Source organism: Canis aureus, chromosome 1 (genome assembly GCF_053574225.1).
Source record: "Canis aureus isolate CA01 chromosome 1, VMU_Caureus_v.1.0, whole genome shotgun sequence".
Classification (NCBI taxonomy): Eukaryota; Metazoa; Chordata; class Mammalia; order Carnivora; family Canidae; genus Canis; species Canis aureus.
Genome location: NC_135611.1, coordinates 3,642,196 through 3,669,296, shown reverse-complemented (window position 1 = coordinate 3,669,296; position 27,101 = coordinate 3,642,196). Strand labels below are relative to the sequence as shown.

Sequence of the window (27,101 nt, the reverse complement as noted above, 5' to 3'; positions counted from 1 at the left end):
GTGGCATCCTCCGGAATCTCCATGCACTCACCTGAGGCCCCGTGCAGGCCACTGCTCAGATGCACAGGTAACAGCGCCTCCCGCGTGCCAGGTGCCATGCCAAACACATCGGTGCCTGTCCACCAGGCCCTGTGCGGTAACCATGGCCATGCTCTCCCCATAATGGACAAGGAAACCTGAGCCCAGAGAGGGTAAGCACGCTGCTGAATGCCACATGGCGCGGAGGTAGCCGGACAGGGAGTTTCAGTGCTGGACCCCTCTGGCAGTCATGGGAGGTTTGGGTGGCTTGTGGGTGCGTCCTTGGTCCGGGGGAGCAGCAGAGCACAGCTCCACACCTGCACGGCCAAGATGCCACCTTGCACAACAGCGGCTGGAACGGAGTGGGCAGCAGGCAAAGACCGCCGGAGGACCCAAGGGCAGAAACTTCTAGAGCCAGAAACAGAGTCCTGATGGGGGAAGAAGAGAGGCTGTCCACATCCCTCAGCTCCCACCCTGGAGGAGCACAGGCACTAACTCCACGAAACACCAGCCGCGCTCCTGGGCCACGCCAACCACCGACGCCCCTTCTGACTTTCCAGGTCCCTCATGAAACTCCCAGGGTCCTGTGGGTGCAAATACCAACCCAAGCTCCTGTGAGGTATCTCATTTAGGGCGTCCACCACCAGGATCACCTGTCTCTCTCCCAGAACCCTGTGAGGCGGCCCTGGCTCCACCCCAAGGGCCCTCCACCCACCACCACCCACCGCCGGCCCTGCTGCCCCGCGACTACCCTAGGAGGCTGTAGAAGCACAGGACGGAGATGCTGTGGCCAGAGCCTTTTGTCCCCCTGGGGCTCCGGTGAGCTCCTCAAGGGGCCATGCACCCCGTGTCGGCACCACGCACCGGCCGGGCTGCCCTCTGTGACTCTGGGGTCCGCACTGCAGGCTGTTTCCTCTGCACAGGAGGTGTTCAACAAGGCCCTGCCTGGCATCCAGGGGGAGAAGCCAGTGTGGGACAGTTCAGAGGGCCAGACACCGACACCCAGGACCCTGGGAGCACCAATGTGGGAGCCACAGACACCAGGCAGAGGTCCAGGTCCATCCAGCAGGAGAGGGGTGCGAGAGATCCAGGGTCAGGGAGGGGCTGGCCTAGAGGGAGAGCATGCAGAGGGCAGAGGGGACTCTGAATCGGGGGGATGGTGCCGTGAAGACGTCCCTGGAGGGACACACAACAGCCCCCACCCCAGCAGGCGGCGAGGACAGGGGTCGTGAAGGGCCAGGGAGACAGGCCAGGGGACAGGCAGTGAAGCAATTGAGCGTGAGGAAGGCCCTCGCCCTCCAGACCACCTCACATCAGACTTAAAGGCCACAGGAAGCCATCCAAGTCCTGGCACGAGTAGGTGACAAGGAGCTGGAGAGCTTGTCCCCAGAGAGGAGGGGCCACAGACACCAGGGGATGGTGAGGGCAGAGGCTACGTGTGGGGCCCGCCAGAGGGTGACGGGCAGATGGGGAACAGGGCCCTGGGACGTGGGTCGGGCCTGGGGATGACCCGCTCCTAGAAGCTGGGGGCCGGGACCGATGGAGAATGGTTGGCCGCTCCGCTGGCCTCAGAGAACAAGTGGCGGGGCACCCGCCTTGGCCGGCCTCCCTGGCCCCCCCAGATGGCAAGTACCTGGGGGCAGAAAGAGCCAGGTCTCCCCGGCGGCCGCAGGTGACAACACGACTCAGAACTCAGAGCACGCCTGCCGGCAGCGCGCCGCAGCCCCGTCCAGGGGTGCTCTCGCCGTGACCCCCCCAGACATGCCTCATCGAATCCATTGAGAGAGTCCGATGCCCACTTTTGCAATGCGCCTGGGCGGCCTCAGGTTTGAAGCAGAAGTTTGGTAACTTCCTGCACTGGCAGACACGTTCAAACCGTAAGTACATTCAATTCCTGATTTTTCTGTCACCAAAAGAATTCATTTCCACATAGAAAGTAACCACACGCATCCCAGCCTCCCGAGGCGGCCCACGGATCCCCAAGCACCCCCTGGCCCTGGACCGCCCTCCCGAGAGGGGGCGGGCAGCGTATCCCAAACTTTGGCCTAGACAGACTGCCCCTCGGGGGGCCTGTGAGACCCGCACTGGGCCCCACAGGGCGGGCTCCACGTCTGGGGACCCCTGGGGCCATAGGACCACAAGGCTGGCTGGAGCCCGCCCCGACGGGATAGAAAGCAGAAGCTCTTCTTCAGCTGCCACAGAAATATGTTTAGTTTATCTGAAATGAAAGACACCAAAATTAAGATCGGCGATGGCCTTCGACGTGTGTGATGTGGGGTGGCCCACAGTGGCTCAGAAAGCTGTCTCACGAGCTGCGGGTACAGCAGGGGCTCCGAATCGGGGGGTGGGGGGGACGAGTCCTCACAGGGCAGCCCTGGGCGTCCGGACTGTGTCAAGCGCCCCGCCACACGATCGGGGCCTCTGCAGCCATAACAGGCCCGAGGTCCCCACCAGGACCCCCCACTGCCCAGGACGTGAGGAAAGGCGCTGCAGGTCCCCCCTCCAACACTCCCACGTTCAGCTCTGTGCTCAGAATGGGCAGCGCCTCAGTGGCCCCAACTGGGGGAAAGCCTCCTCCCAGCACAACATAAAATGAGCAAAGCGTGCAGAGCAGTGAGGTCACCAGCCCAAAATTACACCCAAACTTATTATTATGAGGGATTTGCTGTCCTGTTTTTTTTATATTACCAAAAAAGCGACCCTCATCATACCTTTATATTTAGAGGGCTCTTTAAAAATAAGTTTCAGCAAAGATCTATGAATGTATGTATTGTACCCGGGGGACAGTTACAAGAAAGTACTCATGATTTTAGTTACATATTTTCCCTTCTACATTGAAATAACCAAAGACCTAGTAATACTTTCCACTACTGCATTTAGGGTAAAAGTGTTTTCTTTCAGTGTAACAAGAAATTAAATAAAATTACTGGGTTGAGCCAAGGGAAGACATTCACTCTTTAGATAAAAGGAATGGTGGTGATGGGAGTCCTCTGACCAGAAACTTTAATATTTTTAAAAACATAATTTAATGTTGGGATGACACAGAAACTTCAGTTCCTATTTTTATCCTAGAAAGCTCTGGAGTCTGACAGGTTAAGTCCCGCTGTCCTCAGAAAACCAGACATGGTCGACTTAGGTTCCTTTCAACTGATATTCATTAATTATAAAAAACCAATGTGGGCACTGAATTGTATACTCAGTAATCATGAAATGCCAATTTTTACATTACATCTACTTTGCCACAATACAAAATGCTAAATTAAAAAGTAGAGATTATAAATGCTCGAAGTCACTTAAAATGCCTTCATATTCTATTCCCAGAAAAAAAATCATAACACAAAATATAAATGCCATTTTTAGGCATCTAAACTATTGTCCCACTTATGGACAACATGCTAATCTTGAAACAGCACTGTCCCAAATGATGATGAGATTTGTAGATGTCCGAGTTCATCACCAGAATCCACAAACTGTTTAAAAAAGTGTTGGGTTTTGTTTTTTTTTCCTCCCTAGACAAGGCCGCCAATTTTCACGCGCCAGATTTGGAACGGTCTGTCTGAGGATCACCCTGCTGCACTTTGCATGCTCTGCTGGGACTTCTCTGTGCCAACAAACTTTAAAAAAGCATTTTTTTTTCCCTCCCTCAACTTTTCACTGAGCTCAGGAACATGTCGAAAGTTTCAGGACACAAACTGTAAGTCATATACATAAAGAACATGAAGAAGAGTTCCACAGAGGGTGCATCTCCATCCCACGTCGACACGCCTTCCCACAGCCACTCTCTGCACTCGCTGCTTGAGAAACCCCAAGTTCAAATTACTTTAGATCCAGCATTTATTTAACTGACACTGTGGCTTCTGGATCTGAGGAAAAATCAGCTTTGGAATGTCCCACTTCTTCCTGCCTGGAAATTCCATACGAATCCTATTCTGTGCTCTCTGGTTTATTCTGAGAATTTTAATCCATTTCATTTTTTGTTACAAATATTTCACAGGCAGCCTTGGCCAAAAGTGCTCAAGTTCTGACTTAATTCACATTAAGAAGGTCTTACCTATGATTTTCGATAAACCTTATGTACTGTGAGGCCCATCCTGCCCTGGAAAATGTTTCCACAAAGCTCAATAAACCTGATTTCAGAAATTCCTTCTATTTCCCTTACTTTTCTGAGCAGTGTTCTTCTTTAAAAGTATTTTTGTAAGCTGACTGATTAAAAGACACATTTCTGAAGCTGCATCCTACCCACATCAAAGATGATGATTTACATTATTCCTCATCAATCTATTGGCCAAAAGAAATAAGAAACAGGAAAAAGATACTATTAAAAACTCTTATTAAAGGGGCACCTGGGTGGCTCAGTGGGTGAGCATCTGCCTTTGGCTCAGGTTGTGATCCTGTTGTCCTGGGATCCAGTCCCGCTTCGGGCTGCCCACAGGGAGCCTGCTTCTCTCACTGCCTAAGTCTCTGCCTCTCTCCTGGTCTCTCTCAAGAATAAATAAAATCTTAAAAAAAAAAAGAAAAAAAAAAAACTCTTACTAAAGAAAAATTTAGCAGAACACATGACGTATCATCAGCCCAGATACTATTACGGTCACCAAACCCTCTACCCTGAGAACTCGCAAGGAAGGCATCCTCTGCCACCATCGGGACACACGGCAGGGCTGAGCTGTGCGTCTCTGGCCACGTCTGGCACCTGGCAAGAGACAGAGGCGACCCCACAGCGGGAGCTCTCCCCGGGCCTTACGCCCACATCCCAGATGGATGTGTGGCCTTGGCCTTGTCATCTGAATCTGTGGCTCCTCCTATTCCCACAGGAGAGTGAGAGCTGGTAACCCGCAGGGTGTAAGGCTCTTCCAGCTGGACAGCTGGTTCCGTGGGGGCGCACGCCAGGCGCCGCTGGCACCTGGGGTCCACTGGGGTCCACTGGGCCTCCCCCGCCCTCACGATAGCAGGTACATTGCCAGCTCACCAGGACTTCACCTTCCAATGGGAACCACTCACTCCCGGCTCCCCTTCCCTGGCCTCACGGGCTCTAGACTAGCCCCAAGCACCATCTTCCTTGGATCATCTGCCCAGAACACACCCCTTCTTCACCTTCCCACTGGGGAGCGCCCTGCAGCAGGCCACCAAGGAGTCATGCAGAACAAACCCTGCCGCTGGCGACAACAGCCTCTTGGACGGAGCCCCAAGTCCTCCCGATGATCCAGAGCCATGATTCTGCCTGCAATGACCTCTCCAACATCACCGGCTACCTGCCATGCATCACATATGCTTACACACACACCCCACTCAAGGCTCTGGCACCCCTCCCTAAGCAGGGATCTAGCGTCCTCACCAGCACGTCCTTTACAATCTACTTATAAAGGTAACAACGCCTAATAAAGGATGACTCAAAGAACTCAGAAAAAATGAAAATGAAAGACATCTGATCATTATCACTACATCCAGTAAGCACAGCAGCATAAATATAATCGAGTCTAAATAACTGATCTACACAGAAAATAAACACGTAATTCTTATGTTTCCTGAACTAAAATGTAAGGTAAAAAATCATAAATTGACAACAGTAGACTCAATCCCCTGAAAAGGAATTGCAAGAGCGATGTGTGGAGGGGGAGGAGATGGAGAAAGAGCAGAAGGTAACCGAAGTAGCCCATTTCTTCATCTTTCCCAAAGAGGAAGTCAAATTATATGGTTACTGAACTTGATAAATTGAGAAACACAGGTTTAAGCAAAAGTTATAAATATAACTACCAGCATAACTAAAAACATCAGACTTTCTGCAGGCTTCCTTCTGACTTCAAGAATTAAAGAAGAAATATAATCCACAGACCAACAGACTTTTAGAAAATAAAGGAAAAAAGGAAGAAAGCATAGAGAAGACTATTTTTTTTTTTTTTACTTAGGAAAGAGGACATCTGTTTCAATAAAATTATAAACGGAACAAATTTATTAAGGAAGACTCCATGATTGGGGAAAAACAAAAATCTAACTATGTGCTCTCTCCAAGAGACACCGAAAACTAAGGAACACACAAAAGTTGGGCCCAGAGACGAAATACACCAGAAAAAGAAAAAAACAAGAGCAACAGTGAAAATGAAAATACCATTAAAAGTTTAATTCACAGTATAAAAAGGCACTCACTGCACAGAAGTCACATCTACTAAAGGGGAAAAAAAAAATCACAAGAATATAGTTGTCCTTAAAGCTGTAAGTCGAATAACAGAATAAAATACATAAATCCCAGTGAGTATATGGAAAGACCAACAAGAGAAAATAGATCTGGGAGAAATGACGAAACTCTCCAAAACACAGATTAAAAAGGAAAAATAATAAAGGACTTGCTTGCAGCAAAGGGGAAGGCATGCAGGACCCACAGGCTCAGCCTCCTCCACGCGTGCCAGACGAGCAGCAACCCCACCGCCAAGACGGACAAGGCCCCTCCGGGCTCCGCTGCTCAGGAGCCTGCGACGACCCGGTACGACGGCACCAACAGGAGCAAGTAAGAGCAAGACCAAAACTAACAACACTTCAGCCACTTGGAAAATCTGAAATTCTCCGCGACAACTCCCAGGGCAGAGCTCACACCCAAAACCTCTCCTGCAACCAACCCAGGTCCAAACCCACTGGGACACAAAGAAAGCTAAACCTTTAGCTACAGAGATTAAAAAATAAGGAAGACATATAAATGAAACCCTCAATTCAAAAAGTAACAACGAAACAAACGTCTTAAATTTGAATTTTAAAAAGTAGCAATACATGGTTCACTCTCCAAAAATAAAAATAAAATAAATAAATAAATAAATAAATAAATAAATAAAAAGTAGCAATACATAAGAAAAAAAACAGTCAAACTGATAAATCAGTAACTATCCCTTTGGTAACTCTAGCAAAGGAGTTAAAGGACTAGCCAGCCTAATTTAAACACTTCCTTTAAAAAAAAAAAAAAAAGATTTTATGTATTTATTCATGAGAGACACACAGAGAGAGAGGCAGAGACACAGGCAGAGGGAGAAGCAGGCTCCCTGCAGGGAGTCCGATGCGGGACTCGATCCCAGGACCCAGGGGTCATGCCTGCGCTGAAGGCAGATGCTTGACCACTGAGCCACCCGGGTGCCGCTAATTTGAATACTTTTAAAAAGTCAGGATAGGGGAGGGTATTAGGTGTAATGACCAACAAAAGAATAAAACTGAAATAATACAATGTTTTCAAAACTCTGGGTGAAGATATTGATGAGATGAACGAAAGAAATGATTGATTTTTTAGTAAAATATAAGTGATCAACATTTACTCAGCAATCGACAGAAAAAGTAACCAGACCAACAATCATGTAAGAAATCAAAAGATGTTAGATTCCTCTAGGACTCACATGCGAAAGAAACTGGTCAAATTCACACATCTTTTGAGAAACATGGAAGACACAGGTTATTTTGATGCTGCTGCAGCAGAAGGAATTTTCAGAGTGTAAGAGATGAAAGAGATAAACAGACACTTGGAGCACAAAGCACAAGGACCACTGTCCTAAGAAAACAACAAAGTCTGGATAACTGGGTGGAAAACTGACCAAGAAAATAAGCAGGCGATTCATACCAGAAACCAAATGATCTAGAAATATTAAGGAAATGCTCAACATATTTAAATTTTTAACACAACGAGATATTTACCTGATCAACAAGGCCAAGACCTAAAGGATGACACGGAGTGCCGACAGAGAGAAAGCCATCACTCCCCTGGATGTAACATAGCATATCAGTATCTTTGTTGAGATATCTGACAATACCTCAACAATTAAAATGCCCCTTCTTGGGGCACCTGCTGGGCTCATTCAGTAGAACATGCAACCCTTGATCCTGGGGTCATGAGTTCAAGCCCCACGTTGGGCAGAGACCTTATTTATCCTATTTTTTTTAATATTTAAATTCAATTTGCCAACATATAGTACAACACCCGGTGCTCATCATGTCACATGCCTTCCTTAATCGCATAGACCTTACTTAAAATAAATAAGTAAAATGAAAGGTTCCTTCTTGACCAAAATTCCACTCCAGGGAACTCATCCTAAAAAAATACTCCCACAAGCACAAAGACCTATCAGAGAGGTTTGCTGCATCCTATGAAGGAAGGGGAGCAGCGCAAACACAGGGCAGAGGAGAGAGGAGGGGCAGACGTCCCGCTGGAGGGTGGGTGCTGGCTGCCTCTACTGGTTGCTCAGATGGGGGAGAGCTGGGCCACACTGAGCATTGGGCATTTGGAAATCAGTGCAATGTGTGCAAAAAGCTGCACTCTACACACCTCTTGAAGAGAACAATTATTATTATAATTGTATATATTTAAAAAATGAGTTGCAGAGGTGCTGGAGGGGGGGGTGGTCAGTTGGTTAAATACCATACTCTTTTGATTTCAGCTCAGGTCATAATCTCAGGGTCTTGGGATGGAGCCCCAGGTCGGGCTCTGTGCTCAGCAGAGAATACGCTTGAGGATTCTCTCTCTCTCCCCCTCTGCTCATGGGCACACTTGTGCACACACTCTCTCTAAAATAAATAAATAAATCTTAAAAAAAAATGAGTTGCAGAAAAACTCACATGTGGCCCCATTGTAATGTTCTGAATTAAAGTTTATACATTAAAAATCTTAATACGTTTATTAAGCTTACGTATTTCAACACCAAAGACAGCGATGGACATACAGAAGGCGCTCAACAAATAGTAACAGGCATACAGTAAAATGGTATCTGCATTGTGAAATGTCTAACATGTTCTTTTTTTCTCAAAATGCAATTTCCTCTTTAAGTTGTAAATATCCTCTAGGCAAAAATGATGAAAACTTCATAGTCTCCAAACTAGGCATTTTGTATAATTATCCTCAAAGACACAGTTTAATTTGGGCAAGGAGAACACTACCCTACATATTTGGCTCTAACTAAATTGCTCAAATACGTTGCTGGGAAATCAAGTAATGTGTTACCTGCTGTGAATCGCACACCACCCACCCCACGCCCCCTCCACGGTACTAACGCAAAAGTATGCCTCTTTCTACCACTTTGTGGACTTCTGAGTAACTTATTTTTTCAAATCTCTGTATCTATCTTAAAAGCAAAGTGCTCATGTCTCCCTTCCTCCCCTAACGCGAGACAAAGAGACAGTGTAAGATACTGGGTACCAGTTGTCAAAATTTAATTCTGTGTAATTAAATAATTAACACATGTAGCTTCATATTAATTCCCTGGAATAATGACATTTAGATCAAGGCACTGCCAACAAGGGGACTTCTGCGGAAGAAACAAAATCAACACTGCAGGGTTCTGGGAAAGGAAGCATGCCTGCTTCCAGCCGCCACCATTCCTGACACCTGAAATGTAGGATCTCGTCCATATTCTTAGTCCAATCTCAGACTTTAAAGCGAATTAAACAAACTGACTTTCACATAAATATAAAAGAAACTATGCCCTCGAGATTCAACGTAAGCCTGCAGTTCTGTTTCTGTTCTCCACTAACCCCCAAATCTAGCCAAGAAAGGGTATTTTAATCAGAAGGCTTTATCGTGATACTGAAGTCCCATCAACCAGCAGATCTTGGTTCACAGGCCTGGGTAGAAACGGTCTAAGCTCCTGAGACCCCAGAGGCACAGCCAAGAGCGGGTGACCAGCTATGGAGGCTTTAATCATTTTCGAGATAAGGGCCCACTGATGAAATCTAACTCAATGAGATGCATGCGGATTTGCAAAAGATCTCCAAGAATTTTAGGTCAGCACACCAGCACCTGGCAATCCTAACAGTGAAGGCTAACGTTTCTCTGTTAGGCAGAAATGCCCCTTCACCTGAAGGTGCGCCCGCCCAAAGCACCCTTATGCTGAAACAGAAACAGATAAATAGCACTTTTTATCACAGCGGAACAAAGCAGACTCGGGCTGTGTTATTCCACCTGAATGCTAGTCGATCTTAATTTTTTTTTTTTTTAAGTATTGAGTTTTCTTAACACTGATACTGCTACTCACACACGAGACAGTAAATAGAACCCCAGTGTGTCTCAACAGCATTTAACTCTCAAAAGAAGCACTTCTGTGATTGATAGGACAAGAAATGGAACTTGACCCTCAGTCAAAATAATAAACTTGCTGACCTGAATGTCTGGATTTACAGGCGGGGATAATAGGGAAGCCACAAAAAAACAGGCCCAGCCCCACAATGACGAAGCAATTTAACTGTGCCTCACCTTGAAAATGTGACAAAACTGAATAAGCAAAGGAACAGCCGTGTTAGGACACCTGGGATCAACTGCAGCCTAGTCCTGCCTCCTGAAAACAAGGCCGGGTTCTGTGTCTGTGTGCGGCCCATCGCCAGTTCACCAACACAGTGGGCTCCCCCTGCACCTTTACACCTGCCAGCCTCTACCTGTGCCCCTGCTGCCCCCCGCCCAAAAAAAAACACCCGCCAACCCTCACAGAATGGCCTGCTCTGAAGTCCCTGGGGGCTGGGACCTCACAGCCCTCTCTGCACTCACAGAGCTCCTGCTGGCACCTGGGAAGCACCCATCATACTCACCACACACTGCTGGAATGAGGGATGTCTTCCCCTTACCCCCTTAAAAAGAAGCATCCTCTTAAAGGAGATTACTTCGCTTTCGCTTCTGAGTGAAGGACTTTGCTCTTCCTTCTGAAAAACAGCTTTTCTGAACCATTCTGGCTACCCATTTGGGGGAATGGGAAATATGCATTTGCATGATTACTAACATTATTATATTGAAATGACCTACTGAAAAAAGGACTAATCACATATACTTGTTCCAGATCCATTCTGAAGAAAGAGTGTAGCCTTTCCAAGAGGTCTCCTAATACGAGAAAAGCACAGCATCAGCATTTTCTCAAGGCAGCACGTAGAGTGACCCCTACTCCAACTGGAGGAGGGGGGACCCTGGGGAAACCCGTGAGCTCTTCCATGAGGGGGGGGGGGGCCATGAGCTCCTCCTCCAACAACAGGGGACGGTATGCAGAACCAGCATCTTAGTGCACCATTCTGGCCCTCAACAGAAAGAGCATTTCGTCACTAAGCCACGGCTACGGTGATGCCCCAAAAAAATCCCACAAAACAATGAATCAGCTCTGCCCGGGTTTCCACTCCAGATATACCCTGAGCCCTAGCAGTGAATCCACCCCACGTTTTGTCCATCTGCATTTCATCCCGTGTGGTTAGCAAAACTCAGATTCTAATAAAACAGGTTTAAGTCTTACTAGGCAATATAAACACTATCTACCTAACTGAATAAAACAATTCTTACCTCTTTTCTTAAAAAAAAAAAAAAAGATATTTTTTAATGTACAAAAAGGAAGAATAACCCAGTCACTCATGGGGTTTATATGCTGGATATAAAATTATCACAAGATGAGACAGAAAATGAACTCCTAGCATCCGATTCTCCTTCCATTTGCTGCCAGTCTCAGGGCCGGCAGGCTTCACCTGCTAGTCAGCCGACCCTGTAACTAGTTCGATGCACGGGGAGCCAGCTCCCTTTCTGTCACACCTGCCAAGCACCACACGCCCTCCCTCGCCGGCCCTCAGGAAAAGGCCACCATCCCGTCCCACCCCCCAGATGAAGAAGTGAGGGCACACCAGCCCCAAGTCACCATGGATGCTGGGCTGGAGACCACGGGGCCCCAGTCTATGGTCCCTGCTGCTCAGGGGCAGGTCCAGGACTGACCTGCCCCTTGACATGCTGGGTCCCAGCCAGGGGCCTGGCCACAGGAGCAGGGAGACAAGCCACATAGGAGGTCGTCCTCCCAGAAGCCCACCTGGGCAGACGCCAGGGAAAGACACAGGGACGCTCCGAGGGTCAGGCCCCGGCCACTTGGCCCCCCCAGCCTCCCGGCCCCCCAGCACCCCGCCACTGCCAGCTCCTGGCACAGGTCTTGAGAGGGATGACAAACAAGCTTTCTTCCTTTTAATTAAACTGCTAGGATTCAACAGACATTCCCAAAGCATCTCCCCGCGATGTGTCCTTGTGGAAAAACAGCTGAGCTTTCAGAGTGAAGATCTCTGACTCACCTCAGTGACTGGCCGTGGCGGAGGGCGGGGCGTGTCATCTCACCCCCTACAGCTGCACCATCCTATACAGCAGCCAAATGGGGCTAGTCCAAATTGGGATAAGCCCTAAGTGTTAAGTACATGCCAGATTTCGAAGACTTAGTGTAAAAACAGAACAAAAAAAAAATCTCAGTAATAATTTTTATGTCATTTAAATATTCAACTAACATTTTGCCTCTCTTGGGTTGTGTAAGACGTATTAACATTATTTATCTGTTTCTCTAACCTTTTCCATGTGGTTACGAGAAACTCTAAAATGACAGATGCATCAGAATTCTATGAGGCAGCACCGTCCTGGCCATGTCAGCACACTGCGGCCTCTAGGCCAAGTCCTGTCCTGCCCACCACCTGTTTTGTCCGGCTTCTGAGCTAAGAATGTGTTTTACATTCTTAAGTGGTTGGGAAAAAACCAAAAGAAGAATAACATTTTGTGACACATAAAATCATATGAATTTCAAGTTTCAGTGTCCATAAATAAAGCTTCTTTATTTGCTGACTTGCCGTCTATGGCTGCTTCTGCGCTCCAAGGCACAGCAGCTGCAACACAGAAGGGCTGGCCTACAAAGCCCAAAATATTTAATATCTGGCCCTTTACCGAAAAAGCCCACCAACCCCCCTGCCCTGGAGTCTTCTAAATACAGACCCCTAGTTTCCAAAGCTCAAGTCCCCACAGGTGGTCTTTGGCAGCACCTCGCCTTCCTCAGTCTACCTGGAGAATGGGCAAAGACTGACTGGAACCACTGGGGGCTGATGCAGGAGCTTCCCTGCTTCAAATCCTCTGACCACCCTCTAAATCTCTGTTTCCTGACAGATTACTCAAAATCTTTGTCCAGAGCAGATAGGACCACATATTGAGTCCACCACGTTCTGAGTCCCCAAGGGCTCAGGCAGCTGGTTCCCTCTCATGGGGCCTACACACTGGCTCTCCGCTCCTCTCCAGGGGTTCCTGGGTAAGCCCTGCCATCCTGAAGGTGAAGGAGCTTGGAGGGTGGAGGGATGGGTCCTCCATAAGGTGATCTCCACACTGATACAACTCCAGATGGCTCAGATCAACTCTCAAATAAATAACATACCCTTTAGCAAGCATGAGGAAAGTCATAAACTCAAGATGATACACCAAGATGATAGCCCAGCTATGGGCTTGGACCAAGTCATCTGTGTGGATCTCAGAATGCTCCTGGGGGAACGGGGAGCCAAAAGGACTCCTTAGCTCCTGCTACAAATACCAAATGATACCCATAAGGAACGTGGGCCACCACCTTGCTCATCGTGGTCATGTGATCAATGTTTGTAGAAAGGAAATGAGCCTTAACAGAGCACTTATGAGCTATTTATTTGGGGGCTGCCTATTTAGGCATTCACCAAATTTGATTCAAGTCTCTAAGAAGACATTAGTAATAAAAATTAAACTTCTATAATATAATGGGAAACTGTAATGCTCAGTAACTTGGATCATATTTTCTTCTTTTCCTTTTTTTTTTTTTTTTGGATATATTCTCATGGTGATTCAAAACCCAGCTCTCGGTGCTTTGGACTTTGTTATTAGGCCATTGGTTCTTTGTAAAATGGTCACTATGAGAATAACCTTTCCAAAGTCACTATGCATTGGCCATAAGAATATCAATGAAGGCACTGCCTACCTTTAAAAAAAAAGTTATCTGTATAAAAACAGCCAATATGAGAATCTATGTAAAAAGTTTCCTTTAGTGTCAACACTAAAAGAGGCTTTCCTTCCACAGAACTGGTGAGTTTTGCCCCTGTCATCAATTCAACAAATCAATGGTATGTTTCACTCTTTGTTTTAAAGAGCTACCAAAAAAGCTCCAATTCTAAATTTTGGTTGAAGTATACCCACTGGAAATGACCACTGTGATCTGGATATATAATCCTATTTTCTCCTTGTCACACAGTCTATTATTTCATTTCCTTGTTCTTGATTTCTATTAATGTTTCACTATATATTTAACGTGTGACCTCAGGTACACCTCATCCTATTTATGGAATGAGATGGGTACAAACCAGCAAACTCTTACTACTAACATACAAATAACAAAACTTCAATTACCAGATACTCAAATGAGCCTATATTCTCTTTATGGAGGATTGTCGATAAGGTAGAACACTGATCAAACAAATCTATGCAATTCTGAGTTTATGCTGGACATAATACAGTTTTTTGTTTTTGTTTTTGTTTTTATTTCTAGAAAGGCAGCAAACTACCTAGGATGTATATAGTTTTTGATAACCAATGAAAAAGTACTCAGTATTATCTTCTTCAGAAAAGGAAAAACAGATTCTAAACTGAGGTCTCAATTTACTGATTTTTTTTTTTCCCTCTGAAGTGAAAACCTAGAATGTCAGCCCTTTTTGCTCACCTGGAGGATGCAAAAGGGGGTAGGCTTTCTGAGCAGCTCTTGCATAATGAAGCAAAATTCTTTGTGTTCTGGCCCGGCTCCCAATTTAACCAAGGCAGGCAGAGGGCTGGAGCCCTGTTCACATACTGGTCAGGCTGCCAGAGTCCCTCCAGCAACCAGCCAGTGCAATGGGCTGCTCTGTGGCCTCACGCCTCAGTGCCATGGGAGAAAGAACAGGGGAACGAATGTGTCCCTGTGCTTGGCTCGCTCCTGTGCCCACCTTCCTTCCTCTCAGCTGCCATGCTGTCCACATGCACCAAGGATGCCGCTGCAGGAAAGGTGCCTACCACCCCCTACCCTGTTCCAGCCAACAGCTCCCTTCCTGGGTCTGGGTCCTCCTCTGTCCTACCTCTCAGAGCACCTAGCATATTCTCCATCAACACCCTTACACACCATCGTCCACTGCCGTTTAGGACCACATGCCCACAAGAAGCCACAATTACCATTCATCTTCTCTGATCCCTTTCCCTGAAATTTTTGGTGGCTTTTTTTTTCTTTTATGGGTTTTCTATCTCGTGCTAGTCATTTACTTTCTATGGTTACTATCTGATTAAAAAGGGATGTTATTATTGGTGCTACCATTGGGTTTCCCAAGAAAATCTATATCCTGGCCCCGTGCTGAGCTGGAAATCTGTGCAAACAGCTGCTAGGTGTTTGGTGATCTGGGCTTCCCTCCTTGTCTGAGCTCCGCAATGCTGCAGGGACCTTGGAATGGGATGACCCGTCCGGTTCTCACACTAACACGATATCCCCACTGAGAGAGGCAAACATTTAGCCCACATTTTTTTCTTCTCTCTGGAGCTCGTGCTGAGCATCAGAAGGTAAAACTAAAGTGGAGCATTATACTACCCACAGTCCTAAACACCCCGTCACTTGCCAGGTCTACACTCTGCAGTGCTAAATGAACCGCCGACAAAGTCACCTTGACGGTGGGCTTTCACCCACCTCCCCTCGCTGGGTAGCCTCCGGCATGTGTCGAGACTGAGAATCCAGAAACCTGTTTGAGCTCTGCTCTGTAGCCGTGGCCCTGGCTGAATCACTAAATCCATCTGTGTTTCAGGTCCTGTAAACCGTCAGGATTCACCCCAAACCATCTCTAAGTTTCCTACCAGCTATAACACAAAGAGAACCCTCAACATGAACCTTCTAAAACCAAGTTCAAAGAAAAATAACATATATTTACAAAGAAAGGCAAATTGTCGCAAAAATAAATGTTGTCCTTCACGGTCATTCTATGAAACTGATTTAACGCTCTTCACTGATAGGAAACTCATACCCTGGAGTAACAAGCCACACTGGCTCTGCCCCAGCCAGGAAGGTCCAGCTTCGGAAACCACCGCCCTGCTCGCTTCTAAAAGCTGCCCTTGTGGCTCAGAAGAGCTGACACACTCTCCAAAATGGTCTATTACTCACACGGACAGTTGGAGACCTCATGTAATGACTGCTTCAAATGCACGCTGACAACTGCCCCTCTACCGTTTGCAGCCAAACACCACACACGGACGGACTGTAAATCATCTCCCGTGGGCAAACAGAATCCCAAATCCTAACTGCAGTCACTTCCGTTTTTAATCAATTCCTACAGATACTTAAATATGCGCAGCTATTATAAAAATTAACCTTCCCTCCTAAAGTTCAGAATCCAAGCAGCCCATGTGATCTGTCATCAATCTAGAACACAACTGAGAAGCCAATCTTTCTGTGAAACCATTAACAGATTCTGCTTTTCTGTCACCAGGGTAATTTACTGAGGCCAATTTTAATCCTGCCACTAAACCACTAATCCCATGACTCTACAGTCCCCAAGTTTACGTTGCTATGGCAAGTACTTTTACATGAGGAATTCACTTATTTACCACCAGTCATGTTTTTTAAGTTGGCTCTAGGAATAAGATCATCTTCCTCGCCTCTTACTTTAAAAAGTAAAAAGCCATTTTTGGAATAAGGACACCCCTCGAACACCTGGGCTGCGCTGTACTCATCACAATAACACTAATGTAAATTACGCATGGTGTTACTCAAAGGGACAAATTATCGTCATTATGCTAATGGTCACGCTAAAGACATGAAAAGCTTTGGTGTGATGAATCTCAATCTGGTGGGAATATGATTATCAAATGTGAATGATGATATTTTCTCAAACTGGCATAAAAATGTTCTCTCCATGTCACTGATAATGTCAATATAAATTATGCATCACCAAAAGCAGCGTTCGTGCACGCCGCTGACATGCTATGAAGCGACACCCAGGCCCACCTTCCTGTCCACAGATGCCCTGCTCTGAAGGCACACACACACACACACACACACACACGAATGAGTATAAATGTGTTTACTTCTTCCCTTAAAACAGGAAAAACAGTCTGATTAAAGCTAATGAGACAGATTGAACGAGAAGGGCACCGAAAGACGCGTGAGCTCTGGTGGCAAGGCCACAGCCGTACAGGATGTTAACAATGGAAGCATAATCTTCCATGCTGTTCCCTCTTCATAAATTCCCGGGATGTCGCCTTAGCAGCCACTCTGGTGAATTAAACACAAGACTCTCCAAAAATTCAAAAGCAGTATCTGTAAACAAAACAAATCACTAAGTGAAAGCATCCTGCTCTGCCTCTGGATAATTCCAGAATAGCACCACAAAAGTTTAAACTGTGAAACCAGATTGTCCATCTGTTCATTGATTAGACCATCCACTAAAAAAAAAAAAAAAAAAAAAAAAAAAAAAGGGGGGGGGACATTTTTTAGGTCTAGCTTAAAATCACTGAAATAATCAGGAACTAAACAGGGAGTAGCAGACCTTTTGCAACCCACAGAAGTTTTAACTACTCCCCCTGGGCTCTGGATTTCCCTGAATTAACACAGTCAACATTTAACATCAAACTATTTCCCACAAAAACGATTTCAGAAAGAAACAAGTGACACTTGCTCACTACCCCTACTCATCAATCGAACAGGAAGCTGCTTAAGCCACGAGCAGTCTCTCTGCACCACTCTGGATGCAGCCTTCACTGTACCAAATTTCAAAGAACGTTCTCGAATGCTGAAATCAATCAATGCCTAACACCGTGCCAAGTCAGCTCAAGTAATATAGGTTAAATAGTGCCATATGGCAAAGACAGACACATGTTGCCCTTTCCTGAAACAAAGAAAAAAATTCCTAAACAAATATCCTTTATCTTTAATACAGGAAAAGCTGAAGACAGGGGTTTCCAAGTGTTCCTAAATAATGCTGAAAATCCTACTTTAATTCTTAGCCGTTGGGAAAAACTATAGAATTTTAACAGAGAACCTCAATTTTTCATAGTCTCTCTTTAACTACGTCCTAAAAGCTAACACCACATGTTAGCCTAAGCTCACCATCCCCTAAATGAGCAAGAAAATAACAGGACAGCTGTATCCAAAGTCTGAGCTGACATCAGCAACTCCCCGGGGTGCCAGATCCACCAGAGACCAGCCTACCTGCTTCTGGAGGAATAACACGCCAGATTAATTTTGTCTTAAAATAAAATATATTAAAAATCTAACCTGTGTTCAGCACTCCACTGAGGAACTGTCTGAAATTCATAATCACATAGAATACCTACGCCTGAAATTTCGATTAAACAACTTGATTAAATTCTTGACCAAATACACACACACACACACAAAGAAAAAAATCTACCAGAATGAACTCATATTTGAAATAAACAGTAAAATGTATCTAAACCCAATAGAGTTTCTAAAGGATTTATTTTTTTTACTCTCCTGTGTGGGATTTTATTCCTTACTTTACATATATTTACATGTTTACGTTCTCAGAGTAGTTGCATTTCTAATTACTCCTGCTTTGTGATTTTTCAGTACCAGTGGAATTGAAGAATAAATGCCAGATCTTCTTGGAAAACTACTTTTAAGGAATGTTGAGAGCCACAAAATTACACTTCTTTACAATTCGAATGTATGCCACTGGAAAACATCTCATTCTGGACATAAATATGACAGCCAGTTCCAGCTTTGGAAAGAAAAGCTTCAGCTGTTCAAATCACACGTAGCCAGATGCAAGGGATAAGAAATACACAAAACAGACAGTTGCAACTGCTAATTTTTACCAGTCCATCTAAAATATACTTGATATACCTTAGTGGGGGGTACACATTTTAAATACAAGCCATGCATTCATAGGGCCTGTATACGCACTCTCCCGTAGCTATTAAAGTCATACCCCTAAAATAGTCCCCTGTCAAAGAAAATTAGCTTTAAAATAAACATGCATTTTAAAGAACTAGAGGAGACATTTTAAATCCATGGTGAAAGTTTTTCTTTATTCTTCTCATATGGTTAATCTTATTAATAAATTTTCTATAAATAAACATTTGATGTGAGTCCTTTCTTAAAATGGGTTTGTGACACGTCACCAATATTCCTGAAAACTCTAAGATAGTCCCAGCTAGAGTCCGATGATAAAGAGGGTATCACCCCTACCCCCCTTGCTCATAGCTCACTCTCTCTGCTCTAGTGAGAAAGGCAAGGGAAGGTCCCCCCACCGCCACCACCCCAAACTCACTTGTTTCTAGGGACCAGTGAGAAGTGAGAACAAAGCTTGAATCAGAAAAATGTTGTCACCCTCGTGGCCCTGAGACACACTCAGACCCATAACAGGCCGCTGCCAATACACTGTTGGCTGTTGTCCATCGGGTAGAAAGGTTGGTGGTGACAGCCCCAGAGGGAGGCTAGGATAGGAGGAAGAAGAGGGTCACAGTCACACCGGTTGGCCCCTACCACCAGTTAGAGCCAAGCCAAACACAGAGCAAGAGCTGAATAATCGCTAGTATCCAAACTCCTGGGCAAACTGAATGGCAGCCCATGGATGCCTATCGGTGGTCTACACTGACACCTGCTTTACACCCACACCTTTGTAGACGCTCCACCCTGCTATCGATCCCTGTAACACACGTGGAGATGCCGTCCAACCACCACCTGATCAGACCTGAGAACCACCCACATCCCAACTGTGCACTTCAGCTGAAAACACAAACCCAAAAGGCACATAGTTCCCCATGCAGAGAGTCACGGTCTGGGAGCCAAAGACAGTAACACAATCACCCTGCACGTTTGGACATCAGTGACTCGGGAAGCAAGGGTCAAAGGTGCCAAGTGGTAAGCAACCCACAGAAGGTCTAAGTCCCAGGTGCCAGTTCAGCAGTCAGTTCAAGTACAAAACAGTCCACTGGGGGGTCGAGCACTCAGCTCAGCGAGGGTGGCACACACCCCTAGCTTTCTCTGGACCACAGCCACTAAGAGAAGAGCTAATTAAACTTTTCCCACAGCCTCTAGAACTTTTGAGGGGGAGGGGGTAGGGCAGCAAAGAGATGCATTTCTGAAAGAACTACTTGATCTTGTCAGAAGAGCTCCATCCAAGCTCTAAAACACATAAACATTTACAGCAAGTGAGATGTCTGCTTTTGAGGGAGGAATGTTACGTCTATATTCAAATATTTATAATGCAGATATGTAATCAAATGAATGTAACTTTCTTTTGCTTTCTTACATTATTTCTCTTACTTCAGCCTCAGTCCATGCCCTTGAGAAAGTCTGGATGTCTCCAGCTAAATCTGGCCTTCAAACACCAAAGAAAAAGTTCGGTTTCCTTCACCTTTCATACAGATGCTTTATTCAGTTAGAAATCTGGTTGCAAGCAAAACACCACTTTTAATGATATAATTAACACTTGCCCTCTTCTCCAAGGTTGAAAAAGGAATAAAATAATGTCATGTGTTGAACACTGAAAACACACAGATTATAAAAAGAAAACGCAGGCATTTGGACAAAGCTCCTTCGAGCTCAAGGAAAGCAGTACTCTACCCCAGTGTCCCATTCCTAGGACATTAAGGTATAATGCACTTGAAACTCTACACACCATCTCCAGCCAGACTTAAAGCCACTCCCACATAACGCCTGTTTAAAAGATTCCTTCTGGTAAATTACAAAGAGGACCAATAGTTACCCTGGAAAACGAATACATAAAAATCCACAACAACCCATTAAACTGAGTGCTGGTTTTTCAAGAACAGCCCATGACTAAAACTCTATTCAACTTCCTAGGTCACATTACCACTTTTCCCTATTTGGTAAGACTGAAACCGTCTGGGAGAGCATACCTCATTCTAAAGTATTCTCTAAAGAAGTCTCTTTCCTTCTTCACATGACTTTCGCTGCACAACATCCACATCGAATGTGTCACCTATAAAACTCAAATATCTCCACAGAGAAGCAACTAAAGTAAATGAAGGTGACGTTTGATCTACAGAAATGGAAACAATAGGCTTTTCCCATGGACTGGCTCTTACTCTCCTCCCTCCATGAGGGTCTCTGGGACAACATTTTACAAAGTTAGACAGGTAGGACTTCAAAGTCCCAGGAAAACTTTAATCTCTAAATTGGCCAGTCACCTTTAAAGGTTGTTTACCAATGACAATGGGATTAACACCAATCATGTAAGCTATACTCACCGGTGATTAACACCAGTTACACAACAAAGTTAAAAGTTCTTCATCTGGTGTGTCTTGGTGTTTAGAAAGACGATTCTGACCAACAAAAGCTTTCAGAAATAAAAATAAGCAAAGCTTCTCTCCCCCCACCCCCCCACTGCTGAATACCGTACCTACCAAATGCCCTGCTTTGCTGCTTTGTTTCATTTTAGAGAGGCATTCCCACTCCTCTGGGTTAGTTTTATTACACATCCCTTGGGACTGTTATTTTTTTTAGAATGTTAATGTGCCCTCCATGTTTCAGTATATTCAAATGAGCTAATTGAAGAAAACAAGGTCCTACTAATGAACTAAGAAAAATACGAGACTGATTCGCTTGTGTCTGAGCCCATGAAAATTCTCATTTCATGAGCAAAGTCCTTGAGGCTTGCTCAGGGCTGCAGCTCGCTGGGCCCGTCCAAGATGGCTTGGGAGCCCGCTGAAACCAAAGACGTCCTGCTCGGATAACCAGCTCTCAGACCCAGGATGCAGGCCAGCGAGCTCCACTAGGGCTCCCCAATTTCACCAAGAGGGGGAAGCAAGCTCCCAATCATGCACAGCAGAGGCATGCGGTATATTTAATTCTAGCGGGTCTGTGTCAACATAAATAGCACAGCTATTTTGACGCCACAATCGAAGAATGTAAGAGAAATTGAAGGAGGAACAAACAAATGATAAAGTGAGCTTTTCTACGCGGCAGCAGAAAGTATCCTATCAAATAGCAGGCATGCCTGGCTCCTTAAAGTAGCACTTACATTCCTAAACCAAAATACTCCAATCATATTAATAGGGAGGCTTAAAAAATAATCTGGAGAGGATCCTGCTGGGGGAACATCCAGCCTCGCTTCCACTCGGGTTAGTACTCCCAAGGCATCTCAGCGCTCGGGCACAGGACGGAGGGCCACCGGTTTCTAAACCGTCTGTACCCAGGACTGCAGGCTCCGTGGCAGGTTCAGGAGGCAAATGCGTTTCCGAGGCGTGTTTAATTAAGACCCCCGTCTAAAGTTCCTTTTGTGGCTTGCCTTGGGTCCCGCTGCCCCCGCCCTTTGTTGCGTGGTGGACCCCGCCGGCAGGCCGGGCCCCACGCCCTCGGGCACCTCTGGGCTCCCAGGACCGGCCCCCGCGTCCACGCGGGCCGCTAGCCGCCGGCACGGAAAGAGGCCACGCAGGCAGGGCGCCACACCCACGCGCGGCAGCCCCTCGCGGGGACCGCCCGAGGGCGCCCAGCGCCACCCACCCGCCGCCGCGCGGGGCCCGGCCGGGGCCGGATCAGGTGCGAATACTTATGTAATCGTCCTCGTGGGCCACGCCTTTCCCACCGCCCCACCTCCGCCAGAACAAAGTGAAGTTTAAAATAGAAACCAATTACCTGGCCGCCGCCGCGCCTCGGCCCCCGGAGCGCGGCCCGCGCCCGAGCCCCCGCCCCCCGCCCCCCGCCCCGCGGAGACCCCCGCCCCGGCCAGACCCCCCAGACCCACACACACACACACACACACACCCAGGCCAGGCGCCCCCTCCCCGCCCCCGCCCCGCCGAGACCCCCGCCCGGGCCAGGCCCCCCCCCCCGCCCCCGCCCCGCGCAGACCCCCGCCCCGGCCCGGCCCCCCCACCCCGCCCGCCCCCTCCGCGGCCAGTCCCCCCGGCCCGCACCGACCCCCGCCTTTGTTACGGTGCGAAGTTGGGCCGTGGGTCCCCGTCTCTTTCACTTCTTGGGTTACAGTGCAGGCGAGTGACGTCCGCTCCACATGACGGGGGCGGGGGGCGGGGGGCGGGCCGGGCCCTCCCCCACCGCCGGCCCTGCCCGCCCCGCCCACGGCCCGCCCCCCGGCAGCCCGGCAACCCGCGGCCCCCGCCCCCGCCCCCGCCCCGCCCCCGCCCCGGGGCGGGCAGGTAAATCCCCCCGCCCCCGCCCCCGCCCCGCCCCCCGCGGCGCCCGGGGCCCCGCGCCGCCCTCTCCGAGGTACAGAAATAGGAATGATTTAAGCCGCGACACCCCCCTGCTGCCCATCCTCAATCCGCGAGTCCACGGAGGTGGGGGCGGGGGGCGCAGAACCCGGTCGAACTCCGGGCTGGGGGCCGAACACGGCCGCAGCGGGACGACCGGGTTCGGGCGCTACTTCGTGACTGAGCGAGGTTCTTGCAGGGGTACGACGGGGGGTCGCCCACGGACCCTCGGCGTGACCCCGGGGCGCCCGGACACACGCCGCGTGGACTAGGGCGGGGCGCGGCGTCCCTCCCAGGGGTCTCCCCGGAGGGTTCTGCGGGGAAGGGGCCGTCCCACGTGGGTTCTTAACCCGTCCGGGGCGGCGGCAGCATCCATCCCGGCATCTACGACACCGCAAGGGAGATGCTCCGGGGCCAGGTCCGGTCCCCACGCGTCCACACAGCTCTACCGGGATTCCCGGGGAAGCGGGGGCCGGAGGAGGCCGGGGCGAGCCGCGGGGCGGCCCGTGGCGCCTCCGCCCCTGAATGCGCCCATTGTGCGGTGGACACCAGGCAGGCGCTCCGCACTCCGGGCTCGGGCGGCCCAGAACTTCCACTGACCCTGAGCGGCTCACATTCTAGAATTTGCCATGGACTAAGTATGAACTTTCGGCGAGACAATAAAATACGAAGTTGTAAGGTTCGTGCTGTCCTTCACTTTTCTGCGGAATTCACGCCCATTTCAGCAGTCCCCGTTCTTTGTACGCTGTGCGCCTGGCGGGTGGGCTCCCCGCCACCCGGACCCCACGCGCGAGAGGGCGCGCCTGTCGCGTGGGAAAGACACGGAGGGAACTGCACGTTTCGATTCCCCGGCGCTGAGAAGCATAATCATATCACTCCTCTTTTCTTCCCCTTCTGCAGGTTTCGACTTGAATCCGAAAGCACCTCCAAGCGCCCAATCTTTGCAGGAGAACACTCGGGGGAGGCAGGATCTCCATGGGGACTGCCGAGCACCCCTCTAGCTGCCCAGACGCAGGGAACCGCTTGCCCGCGTCTGGGGCGCAGAGCTGTGCACATCAGGAACCCCGCGGATGCGCGGGGCTGGTCGCACTCAACAGTGTGCACACACATGGGCGCGTGCACGCGCGCGCGCACACTCACGCTCCAAATTACCTCCGGGATGGAGAAAGCCGCTGCGGATTGGCCGGCAGAGCCATCACTCACGCCCAGGGGCAGGGAGACTTTGCGAGGCTGTTTCCTTTTTTTTTTTTTTTTTTTTTTTTTTTTTTTTTCCTCCTTCCCTCCCTACTGTTTCATTTAATGGTAAAACAACAGCAGAGCCCTGAAAGTTAGCCATCTGCGCGGAGAGTTTGCTTTCTTTAACGACGGGGGCGTCAGACAATATCCATTTAAATATATTTTGTACTTCCACAATGGATGAAAAGGGAAATTAGCAATCCCTGGTGGGGGCGGAGAGGGAGCGAGGGGTGAGGAGGAGGGGGTCATCCGGAGGGGTGGACGCAGTGGGAAGAGTTGTTCTCAACGCCCAAAAAAGACTTTGACCTTTATTGATCTCGAAATTAAAAAATGTTTTTCACGGATCAGATTATAACAAACGCTGGTCCTCATTTATGAACTCATGATTTTAATTTTTTTATTTAAGCATGCGCCAGCAATTGTGTTTCCTTAAGAAAGAACTGACCTATTTTTGGCTGGAGATAAACGATCATGTTAACAGATGTTAATCTTGTAATCTGTTTTTCCTGTAAGCACTTTACATACCCAGGATTCAGACCTTAAAAATAACATCTTTTCCAAAAAGACCTGACGTCACAATTCACTCCCTGAAAAATCACCCCCCCTCCAGTTTTTTTCCTCTGCAATGATTTCAAAGACATTAAATCTTTTTCACTTTATAAATGCTGATTTGTTCTGCCTCAACTCCCACAGGCTTCTATTTGCATTTCAAATTCCACAGGTTACACCAGTCGCCTTTTCAAAAAATGTAAACCAACAATGAAGCAGCAAATGGCTTTTTGTGCATCTGGATTAAATGAGGCACAGAATGAATATATTTAAAAAGAGGGCTGAGCAAGTTGATCTTTGCACACCCGGAGACCAAGTAATTCTTTATCAGTCAGCCAGCAGCATGAGTAAGATGCAGACACATAAACCCCTGAAGCTCCTGGTCTGATCCCGGTCTGCTGCGGGGAGCTTATTAAGGCGGATAATAAATGAGGCTGACTTACAGACCCACATTTTCGGGTAAAAGGCTGGGTCTCCCTGGTCCCTAATGGCAAGCCTCCACTGGCTTCCCTGCCCACCACCACCGATTGTCACCGCACACCAACCTCCTGCATAAACCGCTGTTTTAAATACCCAACTCGGCTGGCGTTTAACGAACTTATTCATACAAAGTTTCTTTAAAACTTGACGAGGCGGTTTATTCTAAATACTGATGGTAACTATTCCGTCTGTTAGTTCTCCCTGGAAATGGCAGACCAGGCGCATTTCCAACCCCCCCTCCCCATCACACACGCCCCACAGCATTCTTCCTTTCTCGTAGACACCCGGGTGTGTACCGCGATGGAGCCCTCCCCCCCTCACCCCCACTCCGACCCCCGCCAGGCTGGGTGCGTCTGCGAGGAGTCCCTGCCACCCCGACCCCTCTCCCCACCCCTCCCGGTCACAGAGGGGACCATCGCCCCCTGCCCCCACCCGGCCCTAACTTCCCTCCCGGGCGCACTCACTTCTGTAATGTTAGGGTCACTTAGACGCTCCCAGCTAATGGGCATGCGGCCAGGGGAGGGGGAGGCCCAACACCCCCCCCCCCACACACACACACACACACGCCGACACGTACCCGGGGCAGCAGCGCTCCGTGCCCACGGGCATCGATCCCATCAGCCAAACCCTTAATAATTGAAGCGGCTCCTCGGGGCCCGCAGCCCCATCACCCACCTTCATTAGCTGGAGCGTTTTACTTTAAAGTAAGGCAATTTGCTCTTTGTCTCCTAATGGATGGAGAGCGCATCCGAGCTCCCCTCCTCCCGCGTCGCCTTTGACGAAGTGTACAAAGCCTGAGCCTCTTCCGCGCTCCCACCCGGCCCCCACCCCGCCCCTCCACTGCGGTAAAAACCACCTCCCGGCGCTCGCCTCGCCGCCCGAAGTTGCATCTTCCCTCTCCTGGAATTGCCGAGCCGAGCAACTACCCACAGGGCAGCCGAGCCGCCCTCCCGGCGCCCCGGGGCCCCTCCCCGCCCCCCGCCCCCGCGGCGCACCCCGGGGTCCCCCCTTCCGCACTGCCAGGCCAGGGGCCCCGCGCCCGCGCCCCCTGCGGGCCCCGCGGCGCCCCCCCCCCCCACCCTCCCGGCCCCTACCTTGGCGGGAGGCGGCGGGCCCGGGAAGGAGGACGCGCACGCCCCGCGCCTCTGAAGGTGAAGCCTAGCGCCCGAGGCGCGGAGCCGAGCGCTGCACTAGACCGACCGCGCCAGCTGCGCCCGGGCGCGGGGGACGCGCGAGGGCGCGCGGGGCCCGCCACGCGCCCGGCCCCCTCCCCGCGCCGCCCGGGCTCGCCCGGGACGCGCCCGCCCCGCGGGGACCCCGGCGCCGTCCGGGCTCTGGGGGCTGCGCGGCGGGGGGAGGGGGCCGGGCCCCCGCGGCCGGGCGCAGGCCCGAGGCTTCCCCCAGCCACGGAATGGTCTGCCCTGTAGGAAACGCACACGCTCCACTATTGTCTCATCAGCACAAAGTTCTACCACACTGCGGGCAAAGTCTGGAGGCTCGCGATGACTCAGACACAGATAATTCTTCCCCTAATAGCACTGAATCACGGCCCCAGCGGCTAGTGGTCGCCCCTTCCTCGCCGGGGCTCCGGCTGCCAGACCCAGTGCCGGGAAGCTGTTCACGCGCGCACACGGACACACACGCACGCATCCATACGTGCAGACGTGCTGGGATGCGTTTGCGGCCGGCTCGGGCACCTGAGCACGAGCCGCGAGGCCACGTCTCCGCGTGGGTATCCTGCGGGTGGTCCCAGACGCGTGTGCACTCCACCGCCTCACGGCTGCGTGTCCCCGAACTTCCTGGTAAAACGTGTTGAGGATCCTCGGTAGATGAAGTCCCGACTCAAGATCAAAGTCTGGAGAGACCTCAGAAGGAGGAT

The 27,101-nt window shown here is 49.1% G+C and overlaps 1 protein-coding gene and 1 long non-coding RNA gene across 11 annotated transcripts in view; one reads left to right on the top strand and one right to left on the bottom strand.

Annotated features, from left to right (window-relative positions):
* ZNF516 (zinc finger protein 516) overlaps window positions 1–26,463 on the bottom strand; it is a 124,327-nt gene extending 97,864 nt beyond the window's left edge. For 3 of the 10 annotated variants that reach the window (XM_077877554.1, XM_077877168.1, XM_077877015.1), the window contains exon 1: window positions 26,317–26,448. The gene's annotated coding sequence lies outside the window, so the exon portion shown is untranslated. Of the gene's footprint in view, window positions 1–21,768; window positions 21,914–21,939; window positions 21,960–22,667; window positions 22,787–25,897; window positions 26,034–26,316 lie in introns of those variants that run through there. The other 7 variants (XM_077877235.1, XM_077877638.1, XM_077877312.1 and 4 more) reach the window with 7 other exon arrangements.
* Window positions 22,985–24,288, top strand: LOC144301135 (uncharacterized). Its single transcript, XR_013367949.1, has 2 exons — window positions 22,985–23,636; window positions 23,858–24,288. It is a non-coding gene; the product is annotated as an uncharacterized LOC144301135 (long non-coding RNA).
* Window positions 26,464–27,101: the final 638 nt, after the last annotated feature.